The following is a 5,864-nucleotide window of genomic DNA, read 5'->3' as shown; positions in this document are numbered from 1 at the left end:
CCAGCTCATTTATTAGCAAGTCAAAAAAATTTGAACCCGCCATAGCCTACCACGGGTTAGTTCACTAGCTTACTTAATTACAAATTTTTTGCCATTATTGGAATGAGCTTAAGACTGCCTTTAGAGAAAGGCATGTATCTTCTTATTATGATAGGAAGTTGATGAACAAGCTCTAAAGGCTCAACAAAAGAACATGAGTGTGGAAGAATATAGGCAAAAAATAGAGTGCTCATGCTGAGGGTTGGGATTAGGGAAGAACCAAGGTTAACAATAGCTAAGTTTCAAAGTGGTTTGAATTATGAGATAGGGGATAGGGTAGAACTTTTACCTTATAGGGACCTTAATGACCTAGTCCAACTAAGTATTAAGGTAGAGCAACAACTGAAGAGGAAAACTGTGACACCCGAGCACTAATGAGGGCGGGGAGTGATCGCCAGTGCAAGAGGCACGAAGTGCAAGGGGCATTGACAAGGAGCGGCTCCTGGCAAGCTTCTAGTGGAAGGGACACATGGATGAATCGAACATACACCGGAATGAGAGGGATCTGAAGACTGTATAGGTATGGGACTATACAGTTGAAGGATAGCTTAAAGGGATTGATTTGGCTACTCATATCACCAAATGCATTTGCTTTTTGGTAGCCTAACTCATAAGAACTTCATGGTTAAACGTTCTTAGCCTGGAGTAATTTAGTGATGGGTGACCTTTTGGGAAGTTTTCCCGAAAAGTGTGCGAGTGAGGACAAAGCACATTGGAAAGCCTCGTGGTGATGTGTGGGGGCAGTTGATATTCCCTGTAAGTTGTCAGAATGTTACAAAAACTTCCTTTAAAAAGGACTATCCTTTCCCCTCCTACCCTAGGAAAATTCAAAAAGGGAGGGCTACCCCTCCAAATCAAAATATGTGGGATCTAGGGATAGGGAAAAAGAAAAAGAGAGAATATTGTAGAAAACATGTAGCGAAATATTTATCGTAGGACAAAAACCAAGAGGGTAGGTGATTTGGTTAGAGTTAAAAATAACCTCCATGGATTTTTGCTTTTAAAAGTATGTCCAGTTGTTAATCTCTCTAATATAGGATTAACCTTTTTCACTAAAATGAATAATAATTTACAATTGACAAATAAAGATGAGATCGGTGTCAATACCCAATTTCGTCCAAGTAAGTCAATAAAAAAAACTAATATAAAAAATAAAAGAAAAATAATTATTGGTGGGTAAAAAAAAGCGAAGAAAAAAATTAAAATAAATTTCCTTAAAAGATATATAATTTTCAAACTTTAATTTAGCCCAAAAGCCCAATAGTTTTATGCATATCTTCACCCCCTTTTTATTCTTCATACCCATCACTAGACACGTCACTAGAAAATATTTTTAAAATATTGGTTTCTATATAAAGGTATGTTTTTTTAATATGATAATAATTTGAATGAATATTATGCCAATACTTATAAGCAATGATCATGCCATAGATTCTCACACTACAAGTATTATATTTCTATTATTAGTATTTTTATGTTAAATTTATAAATTTTGATTGATTACTTTGAAAATATTAATTTTCGTTCATATGTCTTGAAAAGCAGCCCATGCATCAGGTTGTGATACATGAAGATGATGACATGGAAGAAGCAGATGATGACATGGAAGAAGCAGAGGATGACCCTCTAAAAATGCTCATGGCAAAATTATCTAGGTTGTCAAAAGGACCAGTAGAATTATACTAGGATTTAAGAGTATTTTGCCTCTAGTGCCATGTGCCAGTATATATCAATCTAAATGATGCATTGAAGATCATTGAGGGAGATATGATGTTGAATATTTCAATCCTTCAACTATGGTGCATGTAAGATATTTCATTGTTTTCCATACTAATTATATTTAGATTGTTAGTTTCTAACAACTCAACTTTCTTGTTATGGGTACATGGACGCAGTCATTGTGGAACAAGGTCGGTCTTCCATGTACGGATTTATTGAACCTCATACCATTCAACCTTCTGGTAACACCCTTGAGACCAAACAAAATTATTTGCAAACATGGATGGATGAGTCAAAAAGAGATGTATACCTTGCGCCATACATTGATGGGTATGTGTTAAAAAATGTTAAATTTGATTAAAGTTTACTTAATTACTCCACTAACTATTTTGTGATTTATGATAGATCTCATTGACAACTGATGGTCATCATTCCAAGACAATGCACAATTCTATGGTTTTGTTCCTTGCACAGGAGGATGAAAAAGGACTTAAAATTTGTGCTACAAGCGTACATGTTTCTCTCTTTATGTTTGAAATGTTACATTAACATGTTCACATGGTTTTTTTATGATGAATATAGTTATATTAATATTACCCTATGTTTTCAATGTAAATAGAGTTATGGGTAAACCCAGAGGTCAGCTAGTTCAAATCATGTATCTAAAAGTTGCAACTCATTTATAGGTCTTATTCATTTTTTATGTTACTGTATGATCTATATGTGTGACTATTTAGTTTGTCATTTTAGTGTAACAAGCAGCTAGATTCATGGGAATGTGGCTATTATGTCATGTCTTAGATTAAAACCATCATTCAAGCAGGAATTACAATGACTGGATTGAGGTAATGATACTTACCTTCCATACATTACAAATCAAATCCAGCTTTGAACATTTGTATGCAAACATAATGAATTTGACTTAATTTAGTAGCGCTTCAAGAATACATCTCCTATATAAGAGGACACAATTAAGAAGATACGACAAGAGTGGACAACTTGTCTTCTACAAAGATGGACTAGGACCCATGGCCATCCCTTTAGGAACAATTTTATTGTTGTTGAATACATCAATTAGCTTACTTTTGATAGTTTAAGTTTTGGATTACTTTTTAGATTGGTTAGTATTATAAACACTTGAAATGCATAGTATATGTAATTTTATGATGTGTTAGGATCATTTTTTGTATTTCAGGTGTGGTTTTATTGTAAAAATAAATTTATTTTTTATTAAAAAAAACAAAATGGACGTCGGTTAGTGCCAAAAACGACGTCAATTGACATCTGGTAATGCACAATCCGACGTTTAAATGCTTCTCATGGCCAACTAGGAATTTCACGCTCAATGAGGCATATGGGTGCTCAGTGCAAGTCAACGTCACTTTTGACATGTGTCCACATGGCATCCCAATAAGACGTCAGGGTTAGGTTTGACGTTGAATGGCCAATATAACAGATGTCAAAGGCCTTTTTTACAGTGGTGATTTTCCTTTTCTCTCTATTCACCCATATGATTGGTTCTTATTCATTTTGATAATTTATCTATATTCTCGTTTTTATTATTGCAATAATTGTATTGTGGATATCATGAGTAGGTCCTATACCCGAGTCTGAGTGTAACACAAAATTAATGGTATTGTGTAGCGGTGTCAGTTGGGACTACATCCTATTTGGCTATTGTGAGAACCCCAACCAGAGTCCATTCTTTTCACCTGTAGTTTCACATCTAGTTGTGCCTCAACTATTACAGAAAGTGTTGTGAAAAGGACCATAACTTTGGTGGCCTTGAGTTTAGGTTTAGGAAGTTATCCCTGTGAGGTTGCATATATAATGCCTAAACGTTAAAAACATTGAACTTACCTTAAAGCACAAAGGGAAAAAGCGTGTGGTCCTTTAACTCTCATCGACATTGTTTGGCACATGCATCTTCATGCATCATATGCACTAAAAACACCTTTATTATTTATTCTTCACATTTTCTTTGTACATAACAATAAATGTGTCATGATATTTAAAATAAAAATAAAAATGTCTTGCTTTAATGAATTCATATTTATCCTTGGAATTATTCTTATGACAAAAAAAAGAAAAAATAAATAAATGAGACAAACTAAACATTATTTAGTCAAATGAATTAATAGAATAAATTAATAAAACCTTTATCATTTATTTTGAAGCAATTGTGGCATGAAATCACCAAAATAAATTCATTCTTCATCACTTTCCCTCATCCATTTTATCCATAAAGAATGAACCTACAAGGGGCACTATCTTAAAATGATCGCAAGTGTTCCTTTTAGCACATAAAAAAATGAAAATGAATAAAAAATAAAACCAAGGAAAACTTGTCGCATTTGAATTTTATTTTTCCTCTGAGTTAAGAGTTTGAAAAATAAAATGATCATGATTTAATATGTGGACATGTTTCTTCATCGAAAAAATTATCATCCTTTATAACCTATTTTGAGTCTTAAAAATAAATCAAAAAAAAAATTCTTTCAAATTTCCTCGAACAAGTTAGGTTAACATAATGTTATTTAAGAGATAGTTCTTCAATAAAATATTTTTTTGGGTATGAAAAAGATGAAGTACCTGAAAAACATTAGAAGGGGGTTGAATAGTGTTAACGAAAAAAAAATTCGCAACCTTCCTAATATAGCAATTTCATTAGTACGAGATTTTTGAAGTAGTTGTTAATCGCTCAACCTTATAAATGATTTTCAACAATAAATTCTTTTCATGTGCTATTCAGAATATTCATTGCAGTGTTTGTAAGAACTTTCTCTGAATGAACAATCGTTTAGTTTGGGAAGCTCTTGTATTCAAAACTAAAATGCAACTACAGGTTTTATAAGAGAAGCATTGAGACAAAAGTAAACTGTTAAAATAGAATGACTCAATTTCTCACACCAAGAGGAGGGGGGGTGAATTGGTGAAGTATGAAATTTAAAACTTTCAAAATCTTTTTCACCAAAAGAAATGCCTTTATACTTTTCTTGAAACACAAGTTAAAAGATTTTCAATGCAGCGAAAATTTAATCGAATGCGTAAAAAGTATAATCAATTGAATGTAATAGAGTAGGGATAAGAAAAATCAAACGCTGAGTTTTTATACTGGTTCGACCAAGCCTACATCTAGTGTCCTTCCAACCACAAGAAGCCAATGCACTATAATGATCAAGATTTTTACAATAAGGTTTTCATAGAGACCTCACATGAAAAATATAAAACACCTCTCTAACCCTCTAATCAAAATATAGGCAGTATACAAACGGACTAGCAGCAAGAATCCTCTCTTCTGCAGTGCAACCCCTTTGAGGCACCCTCAAAGTCAAGAACGCAACACGTCCTTCTTCTTGTAATCACAACAGGGAACTCAACCCAATCTTCAGCAGATTGTAGAACCTAATCTTGCAGTAGACACCTAAATGTGCAGATAGATTAGACTTTGAAAACTCAACAATCTTGCTCTTCAAGAAATCACAATTAGTTGATCACCATGGTCAAAGTAGTTTCTTGGAGCTTTTTCTCTTTCAGTAAACTTTGCACTTTTCTGCAAAAGAATATGAAAATGTTAGAATCACAAAGTCTCTTACAGAAATCAAATTCGCGTCAATATATAGATGAACTCATATCAGACGCAACATAATCGACTTTGCTACTAATGCAGTCTAATACACCAATTCAGTTATAACAGATAATAGCAGTCAAAGAACTTAATTTAATAACATTTAATGCTTGGTCAACATATTAAAAAATATAGTTGTTGTAATAGTTATATCAAGCATTAAGATTTCACAACTGTAACAAACTTAATTGAATACATATCGCAGGCAATCGATTATGCAAAGTGTTATGCAAAGTTTTGAAAACTTTTCTCTTTGAAAAACTCTCACAGCACACTTGAAAAAGTTTGTGCGAATACACGAGTTTTAATCGATTCACCCCATAATGTAATCGATTTCAAACTGTTGTTTTGCCACACATTTTAAAGTTCAACATTAGTGCTTGTGGTTTTTCATCCAAAAACATGTGCCATGCATTCATGTATAAAAACACATATATAACTCAGTGAAATGCAATGACCAACACAGCAATCAATACAA

Source organism: Vigna umbellata, chromosome 5, assembly GCF_029865625.1.
Source record: "Vigna umbellata cultivar VRB3 chromosome 5, Vumbellata_1.0, whole genome shotgun sequence".
Classification (NCBI taxonomy): domain Eukaryota; kingdom Viridiplantae; phylum Streptophyta; class Magnoliopsida; order Fabales; family Fabaceae; genus Vigna; species Vigna umbellata.
Note: the sequence above shows the minus strand (reverse complement) of the source record.